Source organism: Petaurus breviceps, unplaced genomic scaffold, assembly GCF_028583685.1.
Source record: "Petaurus breviceps papuanus isolate PSGF00001 unplaced genomic scaffold, PetGlider_PUasm1.0 189, whole genome shotgun sequence".
In the NCBI taxonomy this organism is placed as follows: domain Eukaryota; kingdom Metazoa; phylum Chordata; class Mammalia; order Diprotodontia; family Petauridae; genus Petaurus; species Petaurus breviceps.
Genome location: NW_027185809.1, coordinates 42,643,812 through 42,663,953, shown reverse-complemented (window position 1 = coordinate 42,663,953; position 20,142 = coordinate 42,643,812). Strand labels below are relative to the sequence as shown.

At 35.0% G+C, this 20,142-nt stretch overlaps 1 non-coding gene across 1 annotated transcript; it reads right to left on the bottom strand.

Moving 5' to 3' along the window:
* Positions 1 to 232: 232 nt before the first annotated feature.
* Positions 233 to 337, bottom strand: LOC138164502 (U6 spliceosomal RNA). Its single transcript, XR_011169084.1, has one exon. It is a non-coding gene; the product is annotated as a U6 spliceosomal RNA (small nuclear RNA).
* Positions 338 to 20,142: the final 19,805 nt, after the last annotated feature.

Below are 20,142 nucleotides of genomic sequence, written 5' to 3'. Positions count from 1 at the left end.
TGATTTAGATGGGAGACTGCTGTTCCCAGACTCACACTATAGCTTCAATTTCTATGCAGGTGATTTCTTTTTTTTTTCTTCTTTTTTTAAATGCTTTATTAACTTCTGATTTACATCATTCATTTCCACCAGATTTTGAGTTACAAATTTTCTCCCCGTTTTTCCCCTACCCACTGCCCCAAAATAGCAGTCCCACAGGATGTCCCCTCCTCCAATCTGCTCTCTCCCATATAAAAATACAGAATGCTTCAAGAATTTGCGTGTCATCCTTGAGCAGGGGCCATGCTAATCTCTGTATCATTCCAATTTTTAGTATATGTGCTGCCGAAGCAAGCACTATGCAGGTGATTTCTAAATCTATATTTATTGCTGTAGTCTTTTTCCTGAACTACATTACCAAATCTCCAACTGCTTACTGGATACTTAGGCAAACCTTTCACTGTCACTCAATCTCATTGTATTCAAAATTTACCTTATTCTTCCCCAAATGAACTTCTCTCCCTAAATTCAATATTTATTTTAAAGACATAGACTATCCTTCTCAAGCTCAGAATCTGAACATCTTCTTTAATTCCTACCTTTCTATCAATATTTCTCTATTTGTATTACCATAATCACAAAATCTTATCATATCTACCCAAAATAAGATTCGTCTTTCTTTTACTAACCCTACTATCATAAACTAAGGTTCAATTTCATACCAAATCATGCATGGACTTCTGTAGTTGTCTATCAACTGGTGCTTTTGCCCCTAGTCTTTCTTTCCTTGAATTCCTCTTGCCTTCATTATAACTTCTATAGAAAATTTGCATACAGAGACAAGATGGTGAAGCAAAGGCAGATACTGGCCTAAGATCTTATCCAAACCTCTCCAAACACCTTTAAATAATGACTCTAAACAAATTCTAGAGCAGCAGAACTCCCATAAAGATGGAGTGAAAAAATTTTTCTAGCCCAAGACAATTGGGACATTCAGCAAGAAAGGTCTATTGCACCAGGATGAGAGAGGGGCACAGCTCAGTGCATGCCCCAACAGTGCAGACAAGACCCCAGCTAACCCAAAGCAGGCATCAAAGCAACTGAATCACTTGCAACAGTGGAGGTTTCCAGATGTCTCAGCCACAGATGCTAAAGACAACTTAGAAGATCAGCGGGAAATGTCTGTCCCTCCTGGGTCAGTGTACAGCACAATCCAGAACCGACCTGTCCAACACAGACCAAGCCCCAGAAAACAAGGAAGGGGCCTTGGGAGGGAGAGAATCATCATCATCAGCAGAAGCAGAAGGTAAGGGGGTCAAACAACTGGTCAGAAGGAGATTAGAGGGGCTTCTTTATTAGCACTAAGGCAGGATTCTATTGCTTTGCCTATACTTGGATCTGGGTCCCAGTCCTCAGTCACAGTTTCAGGGTGAGGAAGAGCAGTTCCAAGGTAGAAAAGAGATCTCATGGTGACTCACAGACCAGAGCACAAGCCAAGGGAATAGCAAACACCTTTTCTTAGATTATACCACTTTAGAAGAAGTGAAAATCTACAGGTCACTAGAAGTATCTCTGAAAACAACTACAGAAAACCCCTCAACTTGTGCTAAAGACAGTGTGTACTCCACTATGGAAGCAGAGGCCTAGTTTATCAATGAGTTAAAAGTCAAGTAATAGGTTTGGAAAATCAGCAAACAAGAGAAAAACAATTCTGACTATAAAAAGTTACTATGGTGACAAGGAAGATGAAAATACACACACTATATGTAATTGGTCTCAGGCCAGAGAAGAGTTCAAAAAGATTTCAAAAATCAGATAGGAGTGGTAGAGGAAAAATTGGGAAGAGAAATGAGAGTGATGCAAGAAAATTGTAAAAAAAAGTGTCAAGAGCTATATCACCAAGGTAATATTCACAGCATGATGGCAACATACGGCAGCATAGTTTTGAATCACAAAATATAACCAATTCTCCATATATAAGACAGAGGCAAAACATTTTTCAGACACCAGAAAGCTGAATCCCAACACCATAAAACTGAAACTATCATAACAACAAAGAACTTAATACACCATAAGACAGCAGGGGACAATACCATTCCACAAACAAATACTCACAAGCCTAGCTGTCCCCTTGACTATGTCCTCTCTCTGCCCCATACTAACTGCTCGGACTCAGCTTCTTGCTCCACCCTTCCTGCTTCACCCTTCAGCAAACTCCTCCCACTACATTCTCCATGTGATTACAATCAGCTTATTAAGGGGCAGGGAATATCTTCATAAGATCATTACCATTTCAATGCCTTGGTAAAGGAAACACACACTCACACACACACACACACAATTCTGAAGAAAAACACCTCATAAAAAAGACTAGTCCAAATAACAAAAGAGGTAAAAACAAAACAAAACAAAACAAAAAACATGTTAATGAAAAGAAGAATGCCAGAAAAACCAGAATTGGCCAAATCTAAAAATAGGTGCAGAGAGAGAGGAAGAGAGAGAGAGGGAGGGAGAGAGAGAGAGAGAGAGAGAGAGAGAGAGAGAGACTGAAGAAAAAATCTCCTTAAAAATAGAATTGGCCAAATGGAAAAGGAAGTACAAAAGTTCAACAAAGAATATAATTCCTAAAAATGAGAATTAAGCGAATGAAAGCTAATGAATTTATTAGAAATCAAGAAACAATAAAACAAAACCAAAAGAATGAAAAAATAGAAGTCAGTATGAAATATCTCTTTGGAAAAACAATGGAGCTTCTAAATAGATCCAGGAGAGACCATTTAAAAATTATTGGACAACAAAAAACACACAATTTAAAAAAAATAGCCTAAATATCATCTTTCAAGAAACTATCAAGGAAAACTTCCCTGATATTCTAGAACCAGGAGGTAAAATAGAAGTTGAAAGAATCCATCAATCACCTCTTGAAAATTATTCCAAAATTAAAACTGCCAGAAATATTATAGCCAAATTTCAGAGCTCTCAGTTACAGTCAGGGAAACACAAGATCTAGCAGCTTCTACCATGGAGGATTAGAGGGCTTGGAATGTAGTATTCTGGAAGGCCAGGAAGCTAGTATTATAGCCAAAAATCACCTACCCAACAAAACTGAGTATAATCTTTCCAGGGAAAAATGGATTTACAGTGAAATAGAGGACTTTTAAGCATTCTTGATGAAAAGACCAGAGCTGAATAGCAAATTTTACTTTCAAATGCAAGACTTGAGAGAAGCATAATAAGGTAAACAGGAAAAGGAAATCATCAGGGACTTAATAAGGTTAAACTTTCTACATTCTAACATGGAAAGATGGTATTTGTAACTCATATGAGTTATTATTATTATTATTTATTATTATTATGACAGGTAGAAGAAGTATATTTAACTCACAGGTGTGAGTTGAGTATGAGGGGATGATATCTTAAAAAATAAAATTAAGCGGTGAGAGAGGAATATACTGGGAGAAAGAGAAAGGGAGGGGGTAGAAAGGGGGTAAATTATCTCACATAAAAGAAGCAAAAGAAAGCTTTTAGTGTGGAGGGGCCCAAGGAGGAAGGAGATAATGGGGAGTGAATGAACTTTACTTTCATCAGAATTGTCTCAAAGAGGGAGTAATATATATATTTAATTGGTTATAAAAATCTGTCTTACCCTACAGGAAAATAAGAGAGGAAAAGAATAAATGAAGGGGTTGGTTTTAGAAGGGAGGGCAGATTGGAGGAGGGGGTAGTTAGAAGCAAAACACTTTTGAGGAGAGATGGGAGAAAGAGAGAGAGAAAATAGAATGGGGCTAGGTGGAATAGGATGGAGGAAAATACAGTTAGCAATAGTAAATGTGAAAAAAAAAGAATTTGAACCAAGTTTACCTGATGAAAGCCTCTTTTCTCAAACACATACAAAACTGAGTCAAATTTATAAAAATTAGTCTTTTCCTAATTGATAAATGATCAAAAAATATGAATAGCTTTCAGATGAATTAATCAAAACTATCTATAGTCATATGAAAAAATGCTCTAAGTTACTACTGAGTGGAGAAATGCAAATTAGAACAATTCTGAGGTACCACCTCAACCCTATTAAATTGGCAAAAAGGACAGAAAAGGAAAATTACAAATGTTGGAAAAAGTGACATTAATTTGGAAAGATGCCCAAAGGGTTATAAAACTATGCATACACACTCTTTGACCTAGCAGGACTATTACTATGTCTTTGTCCCAAAAGAGATTAAAAAAAAAAAAGGAAAAGGACCCATCTCTACAAAAATATTTATAGTAGCTCTTTTCTGGTGGCAAATAATTAGAAATTAAGAGAGAGCTATAATTTTAAGAGAATTTGAAGATCTTCCCTGCCCCTTAACATGTGACCTGCTTTGAGCATTGGCATAGCCCACAGCTTGAGTCACATGGAGCTCATGGTGGAAGGAACTTGCCAAACAGGTACAGCAAGAAGGGTGGAGAAGGAAGAGGAGAGTGAGCCATAGTTGAGGCAGAGCAGCTAGCATGAGTAAGAGAGGGAGGAATTTTGCCTAGGGGAACTTGTTTGTGGGGAGGTCTTTGAGGAAGAGAGTTTGTTACATTTTGCAATTCAATGCTAGAAATACATCTGCATATCCATAGCAGCTGCTATGGGTATCATCATATTGGCAATATAAAAGGCCATAAATTAGGGAATGTCTAAACAAATTTTGGTATGTGATTGTGATGGAATACTATTGGCCTATAAGAAATGATGAGCAGGATTCTCTCAGAATAACTTAGGAGGACTTTCATGGCTGATGCAAAGTGCAATACACTGTGTACAAAGTAACAACAACATTGTTTGATGATCAGTTGTAAATGACTTAAATATTTTCAGCAATACAATGATTTAGGACAACTCTGAAGAACTTATGAAAAATGCTATCCATCTCTAGAGAAAGAAATGATGGTGTCTGAATACAGACTGAAGCATACCTTTTAAAATTTTATTTTTCATGATTTTTTGGTTGGATTTTTTGGTCTATGTTTTCTTTCACAATATGACTATTATGGAAATTTTTTGTATGACTACACATGTATAACCTATATCAAATCATTTGCCTTCTCTATTTGGGGAGGGGAGTGGTGTGGAGAGGGAGGAAGCAAGATTATTTGGAATTCAAAGTTTTAAAATGAATGCTAAAAATTGTTTTTCCATGTAACTGGGAAAAATGAATTACTAAATAAAGAAAAAAAAAGGAAATGTGTTTAAATTCACTGACCAGACGTATACATGGTAAAAAAAGACAAGGATGAGATGAAGTCTGTAATAATGGAGGGAATTACCAAGTAAAAAGTTCACAGATTTAATATAAAAGTACCAAAATACAAAAATGTTACAGTATAAAGTATTATTCTTATTAAGTTATTCTGCTTTCTCTATGAGATAGATAGGAGGAAATGCAACTATTTCCCCTTGATTTAAAAATGTAATACACTTCATTTCTGCATTTCTCCAACTTCAATATTCCAAATCATTTATCCTTGGAATTCAATAAAAAGAACATGAAAGAAGGCCAGAGCATAGAGCCCTTGAGAAGCATAAAAGTATCTTTTACAATTTTAACTCCTTGGGAGGGTGGGAGAATGGGCAACATTATCAGAATAGCTAAATATATGTCAACTCCATTCACTACTTCACAAATTATTGTAACGAATGTTTGTTTTTTCCTCTCATGAGACATGGTGACACAAAAGAAGGCTTACAGGTAATCAAGGAGCTTAAAGATATACCCTGGAAAATACTTTCAGGCTAAGGAACATCTAATGTATTAGAAAAGACTAAAATAGCCAAAATGGGAGAAAATTAAAGACTCAAAATTCCCTTATCCAAGTAATACATGAAGGTGGCTCTTAAAAGGGGATAGAAGCTGAATATTGTGATTGTCCATGTTTGAACAACACTTGAAGGTTGTTGAAGTATTTTCCTTATAACTATCGCTTGAGAAACATAAGTTTTATATCCCAGTTTTACAAATTAGAGCAAATGGGTCTCAGAGAGGTTAAGTGATTTTTATGGTCAGGAATTGAACTAAATTTCTCTGAATTTGAGCAGAGAACACTTTCCATTACACCACGTTGCTACAATAATGTATTCACCTCATGTCTACATAGGGGAAAGACACATATTCTGGTTGAAATATAATTCAGAAATGACTCTAAACACCAGATCTCAGTAACTTTCATTGTTTGAATCATTTGATATAGAAATTGTGTCTGAAAATTAGCTGAGAATTAGCCCTAACATTTTCCATTAACTTTTTGAAAGCAGTCTACCAAAAACATGCTCCATGAGTTTTGTTGTTTTTCAAAAACACACATTTAAGGAAGAAAAACCTTAAGCATGGAGATACATTCTTACTTTTTTTTTTTCATTTGTAGCCTTTTCTTGAAAATAATTTGGAGAACAGAACAAAAGTAATGTCATTATAATGTTCCTCCTATTAATTTACATGCAGAAAATATGACATACAGTGTCATCATACTCCTGGAAAGCATGCCACATTTGTATACCTTGTGAAATCACTATATTTGTGATATTAACTCATCCAGTTCATTTTATATCTCTGTCTGCAGCAATAAGCAAAAATTATTGGGGTTTTATTTCTTTCAATTAAACAATAAGATTTGGATTATGTTTTAAAGTATTTGAAGACTTAGAAATCAATATATTAAATGCATTAAATAGTCAACTAGGTGGTATGGTGGATAGAAAGCCGAATTCAAATTTGGCATCTGATATTTATTATTTGTGTTATTATATATTATATTACATAGTATATATATATATATATTATATTATGATCATCCTCCCCTGTCCTTCCTCCTGATTATTAATATAATAGTAAGTGATAGAGTGGTAATTAAAAAAAATTAAGTCCCAATTGCTAATGCACTAGTATCAAACTCATTTGTATTTGTCCTCTTTATATTTATATGTGTACTTACTATGTTCCTTGTTGGAATGTAAGCTCTTTATGAGAAGGGATTGGTTCATACAATGTATATATATATAGACATATATGTGGTTATATACATACATGCATATACATGTATTTGCATGTATGTACACACATACATACAATACATATACACATGCATGCATGTGTGTGTCATTAAAGGCATTTCAGAAGTAAGGCATTAGCATTGAGGAGAACTGGGAAAACACTCTTGCAGAAGGTAAAATGTGAGCAGAAAACTGAAAGAAACCAAGTTGACTAGGGGATAGAGACAATGTACAGAAGAGGTAAAGGGACTGGAGCAGGGAAGTGGAGTATGGTGTGTGAGGAACTGTATCGACCCATGAACATGGGGTCACTCCTACTATATCCTAGGCTATATGCTAGACTCTATAGATACAAAGAGAGCCCTGCTCTTAAAGAGTTAACAGGCCATTGAAGGAGACAGCTAAATGACTGTGAGCATAGAAGATATTCAGGATCAATTGGAGATAATCCATAGAGGGAAGACACTAGCATTAAGGGAATAAGGAAAGTCAGGTTTTCAGCTGAATGAATGCAAGGAGTCCGAAGGTGGAGATACATATGGAGGAAATTCAATCATGAGGTGCAGTTAATGCAAATTTAGTCAAGAGACAAAGTGTCTTATGGGAGGAACAGAAAGGCCAAGGTCACTGAATCACACAGTACATTAAGAGAAGTAAGTAAGATGTAAGGAATCAGCAAACATAGGAAGCAACCATGTTATGAAGGGTTTAAAAGCAAAACAATGTGTTTTCTTTGAATATTGCAGTGATAGAGAACCACTAGAGTTTATTGAATAGGGGATGATATAAGACCTATATTTTATGAAGATCTCTTTGACCGATGACTGGAGGATTGGCTGGAGTAAGAAGAGACTTGAAACAGAAACAGCAAGCCGGAGGCTATCTGAGTAGTCCAGGAATAATGAGGTGACGAGAACCTAGACATGGATAGTGTCTGTGTAAGTGAAGAGAAAAGGACATATATGAAATATTACAAAAGTAGAATCATCTGGATCTGGCAAAAGATTGGACATATGAGCTGAGTGGAAGGAAGAGTCAAAGACGACAGGTTCCAAACCAAACCTGGTGAATGAGATTTTATGACAGGGATATTAGTAAGCGGGGAATGTTTGGAATAAAAAGATGGACATCAAAGATAGCTTTTGACATGTGAATTTAAGATGGCCCCAAAATATCTACATTGAGAGATCCAAGATAGCACCATGGAAATGGATGCCCTAAAGTGTAAAGTCACAAAGCTGAAAAACGATGTGCTTAGCACATAGCAGATGCCTAGTAAAAGCTTGCTGTTTTATGGATTGTTTTTCCCAGATTTTTTTTCCTTTTTTTAGTTTTTCACCAGAATGGTATTACACAAATTCTGAAAAGGCATACTTTATGTCAATAGTTAGAAAAGTCACTGGATGGGAACCACAAAGCCAATTCTTACTCTAATTGTAGACTGTGGGTGGGTATGTATCCTCAATTTCTTCCTGGATTCCAGTAAGTCATGGATCTGTTAAATTTTGTGCACTGCTTCATCTACCCTTGGAAAAGAAGGTGGCATTTCACTATGGGGTAGACTTAGGATCTGGGAAAGACAAATGAGTGTGTTCATCTTGGCAAGGACTGAATACAACGCATGCTTCCTTGTGTATAATGCAATATCTTCTTGTCAGTTCATTACGACACATGTGCAGAGGGTAAGTACCATTGTACAGCTGGGAATCTGGCTCTCCATGATTTCCACCTCATTCTTCCTTTCCCTGAGGCATAACTCTAGGTATAGAAAAACCTGAGTGGTTGGAGGGGGAGTAGGATTCCTCTCTTCTTTGTGCTCCCAGGAGAAAATGGGAGCACCTACCTTCGTCTGTCAAAAACATAACATTTATTCTTCCTAAGGCAGTATGAGGAAGTTTTTTAGACCCAGTATGAAACAAACTGTAAGCCTTTGAGAGTCATACATAATTTTTTCACATCCTGTCAAAAGTGCATCAAGAGAAGAAGAATTCATAACAAAATAGATTTTTCCAGATGTTCTAGAAGTCTATGTGATCTCTTGATATAGTAACAGAGTGAAAAATACATACTAGACAATCCATGAATAACAACTGTCAAAAACAAGCTTTATTATTTTTTTTGAGCAACATAATGGAGATAAAAAGTAGATAAGCGGGCAAGATAAGTTAGAGAGAGAATTGACCCGATCCTATATCTAGAAATAAAATTGCACCCAAGCTGAAGTTGGACCAGAAAGTCTTAAATAAATGAAACCATAAGGAAGAGTTCTTCACATCTAATCCCTCTCTCACAGAGGGTGCCACTGACCAGACAATAATATTAATTGAAGCCCACTGCATGCACAGAAGACTTAGGTGCCCTACCAAATAGAAGAAGACACAAGATGTGTCTATAAGATAATCAAACAACCAGTGAGTTAATCAAATCAGTGCAGAAAAATGGCCATCAAAAACTTTTTGACTAAGCTGGCTGGTAAATTCACTAACAGTATATGATAGTCCCACCTAGATACAAAGGAGACTTTTGTCCTTGAGAAGTATATTATCAAATAATGGAGTAAGAAAAAGCACAAATAATTGCCAAGCAACCACATAAAATATGTAATGTTGTATGTATACATATATATATATATATATATATATATATATAATTTTGGTACACCAATTAATCAACAAGAATTTATTAAGCATCTACTGTGTGCCAAACACTGTATTCTTTTCTCTAGCTCAGGCCAAAAGGATTAAAATAAAACAGTCCTTATCATCAAGGAAATTATATTTAATATTAATGTAATATAATATTTTAATATTAATGAAATATAATATTTAATATTAATGTCATATAATGTGATAAATATAAGAGATATCTGAGAAGACTTGCATGAACCGATACATTATGAAGTAAGTAGAACTGGAGAAGAATTATGCATGATTACACTAATATAAATGGAAAGAACTTATTTTTTTCTTAAGTGAAACAGAACACTGGAGAACTATAATGAGCAAAAATGTTTCTAATGAGAGAGATAAGTTTGCTTGTGTTCTTCCATGAATTGAAAATGAAATAATTTTTTCAAAGATAAGAAAATGTATCGATTTCCCTTCATTAAAGATGTGGGAGAATTTTGACACAGAACCTTGTATGGTTTATCAGACACAGTCAAGGTGTTGCTTATGTTTGCTAAAGTTTTTTTTAAGTTTATTTATTTTTATTTTTCAACATTCACTTCCATAAGCTTTAAATTTTCTCCACATTACACTTCTCCCCCTTCCCCAAGATGGCATTCAATCTGAAATAGGCTCTACATATACATTCCTCTTAAACATATTTTCACATTAGTCATGTAGTACAGAAGAATTGGAATAAATGTAAACAACCATAAGAAAGAAAGAAAAAAAAAAAGAAAATATTCTGCTTAGCTCCGCATTCAGACTCCATAGATCTTTCTTTGGATGTGAATAAGCTGCTGTGATCTTTTTGCTAATATTTTACTTAAAATTTTTGCATCTATTTTCATTAGAGAAATTGGTCTACAATTTTCTTTCTCTATTTTGACTCTTTCCAGTTTAGTACCATATTTTGTATCATAAAAAGAATTTGGTAGGACTCCTTCTTCATCGATTTTCCCAAAATAGTCTATCTAGTATCTGAATGAATTGTTCTTTAATTGTTTAATAGAATTCACTTGTAAATCCTTCTGGCCCCAGAGATTTTTTCCAAGGGAGTTCATTGATGGTTTGTTCAATTTCTTTTTCTGAGCTGGAGATATTTAAGTATTTTACTTGCTCTTCTATTAATCTGGCCAATTTATATTTTTGCAAATATTTACCTATTTCATTAAGATTATCAAATGTATGGGAATACAGTTGGGCAAAATAATTCCTAAATATTGTTTTAATTTTCTTTTCATTCATCTTGAATTCACCCTCTTCATTTTTATACTCTAATTTGGTTTTCTTCTTCTTTTTTTAAAAATCAGATTAACCAAAGGTTTATCAATTTTATTTTGTCTTAATCATAATCTTTTGAGATAGGTTCTTTTATTATCTACACTTTACAGCTGAGGAAACTGAGGCAGAGGTTAAATGACTTGCCAGTCACACAAGTAGTAAGTGTCTAAGATACTACTTGAACTCAGATTTACCTCCTGAACTGAACTCCAACTCTGGTGCTGAGTACAACAGTCATGTATTACCATTATAATTTCCAATTTCTTTCAATAATTCATAAACAACATGACCATCGAGTGATATTATTACAATGCAGAGCATTTCTAATCATTTTGCCCTCACATTATTTTTACTTTTCTATGTCCTCATGATTTTAAAATATTGTTGAAAAATCTCCTAGAACTATCATCTGAAATCGCCTGGTTAGGATCATAGCTTTCTAGTTGATGCTGGCTATTTAGTGAAGCATAATGGTAAAATGTAAAGAGAAATCTTTGATAGTTCCTTGATGGTTGGCCCTTACAAACCAACTACATGATTGTGAATTCATATGATTTCACATCCACCCTCCGGTGCTCAGTTTCTTAACCTGTAAAATAGTCTGGGTTAAATTATTTCAAAGGTCCCTTCTAGTTCAAAAATTTTGTCTTTGTATTCCCAACCCTTTGATCTCTCAAGTGATACATTTGTGATGTGAGCAATTAAAAATGAGTCAGTTGAAAATTAATCAAGCTTGATCTTGCTTTAAAACTTGTCAACATATATTATAGGGTACTGTGGTATGATGGATTAAGAGCTAGACTAAGTTGGAAGGCATGGTTCAGATCCTTCCTCAATATTTTTTTTTTGAGAAATTTTCTTTACTAGCTGTATGACCTTAAACAAATCATATAAGAAGTCATCTACAGTTTCCTAACTTGAAAAATTAGAATAACAATAACTTCAGAACTTATAAAGTCATTGTAAGGATTAAATGAAATAAAGTATTCAAAGTATTATTCAAATATCAATTAGCTGAAATTGAAATTAATTAAATGTCGATGATGATGATGATGACGATGATGAATAAGGGTTTCTGATCTGTACAGTACTGGTACCCAGGTGCTACTCAAGTATTTTAGCTTGATCTTCAGCATTCTTTTCTTACCTCGCTTAAAGCAATTGGCAGTTATTATTTTTACTGCATTCAACATTTTTTGTTTCTGAGTCAGAAAAGCAGATGGCCTCTGAGATTAATCAATGAGAAAAACAAGGAGCACACTGTTAGTATGATTTTTGCAAAGGTATAACTGAAAAGGTAAATCAGCAGAAAAAGAGTGAGGTGTAAGATGTTCTTGTGTCTCAGTAAGTGTTTAAAATCCAAGAGGGAAATTATTCCCTACCTTCATTGCATTCTATTTATTTATAGTGATTTACACCCAATACAGAAGCCCATCCTATTTTTTTAAAATACGGACTTACCAATGAGACACCAAAGTCTAGAAACCTATTATCAGTCAAAGCTACTGAAGCACAGTGTCCTGAACAGGAGAGATCATGGTCCCTTTGTCTCTTCCCCTGATCATATGGCACCTGAACCAATGAGTTCAGATGAGGCTTCCCAATTGTAAAAAGGATAAGTTAGAGAGGATAAACAAGAGGATGACCAGGATATAAAGGAACTAGAAGCTATGTATTTTGAAGAGAATTGAAGGAATTGGAGATGTTCATATGGAGAAAGTGATGTTTTGCAAATATGACCACTGTTCAAATACCTGAAGAGTCATTATATGATAAAGGGAAACATTAGAATGATGGCATTTTGGTGGAAATTGTAAGAGGACTGATTTTCATTCAGTATGAAAAAGAACTTATAGCTTTGTTTCTCTGATAAAGGTGTGATATCCAAGGTAGAGAGCTACTTCAAACAAACTAATAAATAACAGCAATAACAACAATAATGACTACTAATTGTATAGCATCTGAATGGCTTCCAAGGTGATTTACAAATATTATATAATTTTATTCTCCTGATAATCCTGTGAGGTGGGCAATATTAGCATTTTACAGATTAGAAAACTGAGGGAAACAGATGTTAACTGACTTTTCCAAGTTTACAAAACTAGTAAATTTGTGAGGTTGGATTTAAACTCAAGCCCTCCTTAATCTAGGAGCAAAATTCTATTCGCTGAATCACTTACTGCCATTGCCCAATAAATAAATGGTCAAAGGTCCAAAAGGTCGAACTTATTATCAACAGTCTTGTGGAAAAAAGTTTCAAATAACTAATAATAAAAGAAATGGAAATTAAAGTAACATTGATATTCCAGTCTGTATAATATCATTAGATTGCAAAAGATGACAAAAAAGGAAAATGATAATTGATGGAGAAGTTATGAGAGGAAAGAAACATAATATTCATGGAGGTGTGAATTAGTCCGGACATTATGGAAATAAATTTGAATTTGATTTATACTTTTAAAAGTTACTAAACTCTTCATACACCCTGTGATGCCACTTTGAGGCCTATATCCCAGAGGTCAAGTAAAAAAGGAAAAGGACCCACTTTATAGTACCACTCTTTGTTACAAAGGACTGGAAATTCAAAAAGCTGTCCATCTATTAGGGAAAAATTTTTAAAATTATGTCATATTAATATGATGTAATAATATTGTGCTATAAGAAATTATGAAAGTAATGGATTCAGAGGAACCTGGAAAGATTTTTTTTAAAGCAATTGGGGTTAAGTAACTTGCTCAAGGTTACACAGCCAGTTATTTCTGGGTGTGGTGCTGAGTATCTGAGCCCAGATTTGATCCACGTCATCCCGACACTGGAGCCGGTGCTCTTACTCGCTGAGCCACCTGGCCGCCCCAGAACCTGGGAATATTTTAAATGAACGAATATGAACTGAAGTGAGCAGAGCAAGAAGAATAGTTTATCAGTTACTACAGCATTTTAAAGAAAAATAATGGTAAAAGCACTGATGATTGCAACCTCAAGTCAGCCAGTAAACAATCATTTATTAAGCTCCTACTATGTCCCAGACAATGTGCTAAGTGTTGAAGTTATAAAGAAAAATAAAAGATAGTCCCTATAATCAGCTTAATGGAGGAGATAACACACAAAAAATATATGCAAGAAAGCTAGATATAGGACAAATAGGCAATAATTAACAGTGAAAAGACATTATAATTAAGGGAGATTTGGAAAAACTTCCTATAGAAGGTGCTTTGAGGAGTCATATAACTATCTTCTGATAGACAGGTACTTCACTTATTACATAGAATAAAATAAATATTTTCAAAAACGATCAATGTAACACTCAGTATCTGTCTCTGTCTCTCTGTCTCTGTCTCCACTGTTTCTCTCTCTCCTCCCTTCTCTCTCAATTTAGGGAAAAGGGATTTAATGGTGGTGATATAAAAAAGAATGAAAGAAAGGTGAGTTATTAAAGAGTTTGTTTTAATGCACAGAAGAGAATATAAGGAATTTGAAAAGGAAATATGAGCAGAAGAGTTTTGAAACAATTACATGATTTTTTTGAAAAATCAATAAAAATAATAGGGATTTGAGGTTTCACTTATAATCCTGCTCTCCTGTTCTTCTTTGAATATCAAAATGTTCATATTTATTAGTATTTATTATCAACAGTCTTGTGGAAAAAAATGTTTCAAATAACTAATAATAAAAGAAATGGAAGTTAAAGTAACATTGAGTGGGGTGGCTAGGTGGCATGGTGAGTAGAGCACTGGAGTCAGGGGGAACTGAGTTCAAATTTGGCCTCAGACACTTAACACAAAAACTAGCCATGTGACCTTGGGCAAGTCACTTAACTCCAATTGCCCTCTAAAAAAGCAAAAAAAAAAATCAATAAAGTGCCTCCCAAATTTGAAAGACTTCTCTGACCTCCATTTCATTAAAAAAAAAAAAGAGTTCAATATAATGGCAATAACAAAAGAAAAGTTATTTAAAGAAAAAAGGATAATTGAAAGAGAAAGAACTTTTTAATCAAAGCTAAAGTAGGAATCCCAGACTCTGGGTCAAATCCAGTCAAGTGGTGTTCAAGAGGCAGGAATTGTGAATGGCAGAATAAAACCAATCCAAATACAAGCACAGATTTACTGTAAGAATTGGAAGTCATAGATCATCAGAGGACTCTACGGTGAAACAGAGACAGCAGTCATTCTAGAGAAGGAATATGGTCCCCAACATTTGAAACAAACTCCTGTTTGCCTCATTCTAATTACTGATGTTTCTAGAAATCAGATTAATGTGAAAGTAGGAGGAGCTCTTACGTATGAAGCAGTAAGTTTATTGTTACTCAAAAAATTGAATAGAGACTAGGGGGCTACAAATTAGGAACTCGTGCATTGTAGAGATGAGACACTACAATACAAGATATGTGAAGCCTCTTCTTACTCTAAGATTCTATCATTTTATGAAATACAATGTGAAAAAATGAAGTAGGAGAGAAAAGCAACACCTGGAAGAACAAAAGAAATTATAATAGTGCCGGAATTTTTCACTATAGGAGGCATCATATTTTCAAAAGTTCCAGCATTATCTAAAATAAAAAAGGAAACAAAACAACAAGCATAAAGGGAGGTTTAAGTAATTTTCCATTTAATATCCCATTATTTCCCAAAATCACATCCCAGGAAGAAATATATGTGTGTGCATACACACATATACACATTCACACACATATATATATGTGTGTGTACATATGTGTGTATATGTATATATATACACACATCTCCAAACTGATAAAACAGAACCATTGTTATGCTGTTAATCCCATGGATTCCCAAAGTATATATGTATATAAGTATGTGTGTTCAAGTGTATGTGTGTGTATGTATGTAAGTGTGTATGCGTGTATATATGTATATACATACATACATACATACAGATTTTAAGCTAAGTCTAAGATGTAGTTTCAGGTCATGTAAACAATAAATTAATTAGGAAAGAAAGCAATCATTATGCACCTATTATCTTCCAGGTATCTTGATAGATTTTGGCACACAGGGGAAAATAAAGAAGAAGAATCTTATATCCATGGAAGAAGATGATGATTACTAGAAATCACTGGTAAAGTGAAATGACTTAGGTAGATTTCATTAGATTATTACATTTTGTCTTATGCCCTCGTAACTTATTATCTTGTGTCAAGTATATTTAAATTGTTTTTTTTTCTGTTAAATTGGGCTTTACTCACAGTCTTCTTCCCAGTAGAAATTGCCAAGCATCTAGTGAAGTAAGTGGAGATGATTGTTATCAATAGCAGTGTGAAATGATGTGAGTCTGGCTCATTATATTTTCATCTTATATAATACATTTTTCAAATAAGCAGATTGTCATCAAAGTTAGCCAAGGGAGCTAACAAAATGAATGCAAAGGATGAAAGGCAATAAGAAATTATTCAGTGACCTGTAGAAAGTGTTATATTTTGTTTCTACCAGTATCAAATATATATGAACAAAGTAGAAGTTAATTTCCAACTTAATGAATAAAGTAAAGGTGTTCAGGAATGCATTTCTACTCTTCAAGTTAGCAGGGAGAATAAAGTTTCTCTTGAAAGAATATATGTAACAGTGATTAAACAAAATCACAAAAGGGAAATGAAAAGACTAAGGAGAATCTAGTATGTATATAGAAATTAAAAGATGAAAGAATTGAAAAGGAAGAGAAGAAAGAGCACTTCTTCTGTACCATGTCTGAGGAGATTAAATTCTTGTTTGTGTGCCATGGAATAATAACATGGATCCACAGGTAGAATTAAGTTAAGGTCATTCAATGGTAATCAGAGGAATAAGAGATTGGTAGTTGTAATTGGCAATGTTATGCTGAGGGATTATATGTCACCATGTTGCAAAAAACATAATGCTTTGCTGTCTTCACAGGGCATGTGCATAGGATATAAAGGTTGAGATTTCCAAGACTTGTCAAACCTGACAACCATGTCTAGTAATATTTGTGAGGACATATAATGCCAAAAGAAATCCAGAAAATATCACAAAGGATTATGAAAAGGCTAACAAAGAACTCAAGATTTTAGAGTGAAGATAGTATTTTTATCATTATTATTAATTGAAAGTAAAGGATTCAGGTGGGAAAAGATACTTGGAACTAAGAATATATTTCTGCAAAGGAGATTTGGATTTTTGAATTGTAACTGTATGTGCCCTTGGCCAGGGATGAAATTAATCTAAGATGGGCTAGTAAAAACATATTTTCTTTGAACCTTGTGAATCCAATCAAAGGGAAGCTAAATGTCAGGATGGGTGAATTTGTATTTTGTCCTGGAATCAATAGGAAATAACTGAACATTTTTTTTAAGCAATCAGGATTAAGTAACTTGCTCAAGGTTACACAGCCAGTTATTTCTGAGTGGGTGCTAAGTGTCTGAGCCCGGGTTCGGTCCCAGGTCATCCCCACTCTGGGGCCAGTGTTCTTACTCACTGTGCTATCTGGCCACCCCATAACTGAATATTCTTAAGCAGGAAAAGAACTTGTATTTCTTTATCAAAAAAAATGGAATAAGGAGTAGTAGATGGAAGGTTAAAGGTTTTTGCATGATGTATGAAAAATAGCTCTTTACACATTAAATGAATCTATATTTGGAAGGCATAATTAGAAAATAGAAATCACTAGACAATGACAACATGGGAAAAGAATGAATAAATCTACAGGAATAATTAAAAAAACTTTATGAAGTGAAAGGGCAAGGAAAACAAAATGAGAGAAACCTACAATAGGAGCCACTTAGGGCAAACCTCTGAGGAAAGCTTTGAAAATTTTAATATAACTAATTAAGCTTTCTACAGAATTAAATTTCACTATGAAATGTCCATGAAACCTACCAAGGGGTGGCACATTCTTGAGTACTTCCCTGAAACTAGAGTATGAACTCCATGTTGCCTGACACACCTGGCATGTAGAACAGAATGAAAGCAATACCAAACTGATAAAACAGAACCAGTGTGATGCTGATACACCCCATGGATTCCCACAGCATATTCTGTACCTGTTTCAAGGCAAGATTTCCACTGGTGCCAGTAGGAGTTCTGAAGATGAAAGGAAAGAATAAGCATGAAAAAGACTGGAGACATTCCCACTGGGATCGATCATCTCTGAAAGAACACCAGGGGCTCTCTGTTTACCTTTGAGCATTGGAGGAGACTAGAAACTGCTCTATTTTATTGTAGAGGAGGAAATCATCTATGCCCCTTCACAGATCCTACCCTCATGTCTAACTGTGAGGATGATAATATTTCAGTCAATTGTCCCTGGCTACAACCTAAACACTATAACTATGCTAAAGTCAGTGTTGATTAGTGTCAAGCATGTCTTTCTTGTTCTGAGGCAAATGCCTTGGGGTAGTCAATAGTGGTGACCATTAGCACTGTATCTTCTTTTGCTGCCCAGTGGTTGCAGAATGTTCACTTTCCTTTCCCTTCATTGGTATATTTTCCCCCACTTCCTTGTTAGCTCAAAGTAGTGAATCTGGGGAAGATGATAGCCTTAGGGTTTTGAGGCCATAAATAGAGCTGGATTGATGAGAAACAAACATTCATAGAATTATATGATGTTAAATCACTTGCCCAACCAGATCAATTTTATTTCTCTAAGACCTAAGAAGGTAATCCCAGTATTGTTTGTCTTTATCATACTATCATTTACTAAAGGGAGAGATTGGTGACAACGACATCATTTCAAATCATGTGATGGAAATCTTTCTGCAGTTGGATGGCTTAAATTTCTGAACTCTTGAGGACTCCATCTCTCTTCTAATTCAACTGACCACTAAAATGGTTATGCTGCAGATCTTGACGTAGATTAAAACTGTTATACTTCCTTCCTATGTGCATGCCAATTAAACTACTATGACTGAAGGTGAGGGAAGTGAGAGAAGGATATTTTATACATCTTAAATTACCCCAGGAAAGACATCTGATCTGTCTTAATCTGAGACACACATGGTCACATGGATATATGTGAAAGTGAAGAGTGGAAAAGGATATATTTAAATCTAATTATGTGAAAGGCAAAAACACAACACAAATTGGAGTAAGATATATTAATAATGTAGAAAGTAGAAAGCATCTAGGCATTGTATGAGATGGTTTTTAGGAAAGGCAGGAGGAAGAGGAATATTGAAGACACCGTGAGAGGCCACCATCTAAATCTGGTGCCAAAATTATTCCAGATACTTGCGACACCTTCCATTTTAATGTGGGCATTTTTTTGACATGACCCTTACAACAGAGTCACTACTGTATTCTCAAGAGGTTCAAGATATTTATAAAGAGGGGTAAAGCTTTCAGTAGTGGTGTCTGAGGCAGATATGTGGCATAATGGGCAGAGTACTGGATTTGAAGTCAGGAAGACTAAGTTAGAATCCCAACACAAATACACATTAGCTCTTAGATTTCAGTTAAATCACTTAACTATCTTCCTCATAGGGTTGTTGTGAAGACCACGTGAGATAATTAATGAAAAGTATTTGGCAAGCCTCGAGGCAGTATACAAAATTTAACTTGAACCATTTTGAAAACTTTTTTTTTTTAAAGCAATTGGGGTTAAGTAACTTGCCCAAGGTTACATGGCCAGTTGTGTGTGTGTGTGTGTGTGTGTGTGTGTGTGTGTGTGTATGTGGGTGTGGGTGGGTGGGTGGGTGTGGGTGGATGTTAAGTATCTGAGGCCAGAACCAATCCCAGCTCATCCCGACTCCGGGGCCAGCGTTCTTATTCACTGCACCACCTAGCCACCCCTATTTTGAAAATCTTAAAGCTCTATAAATGTTGGATTTTTTTGTTTCTAATCTGATTGAATGGATTTCTATATCTGACATCATATGCCAAGAAGTGCCAACTAGCAAAGTTGTGTGGGGCATGGCAGTTTCCAGATTGGGCTGGAGGGCGATCCCAGAAGAAGGAGGCATGGAAAAAGTACCAGTCAGAAAGAAGGAACATGTTCAAAGTAGGGTAAGCCTTACATTTTGCTCAAATGACAAAAAACCCACAAACCAGAGGTTTCTTGGGCTGTCATAGCCTATCAATCCATTTTCCCCCACCCTTTTCTCATTTTTTCTTCACCATTATTGTGACTTTGGCCCCTTGATTTCTCTATCTTAGAAGAGTAGAAAGTGAAGAAGAAACAAGGAATGAAGAATTAAGAGAACAGAAAGAAGTGAAGGTAAAAACTTCA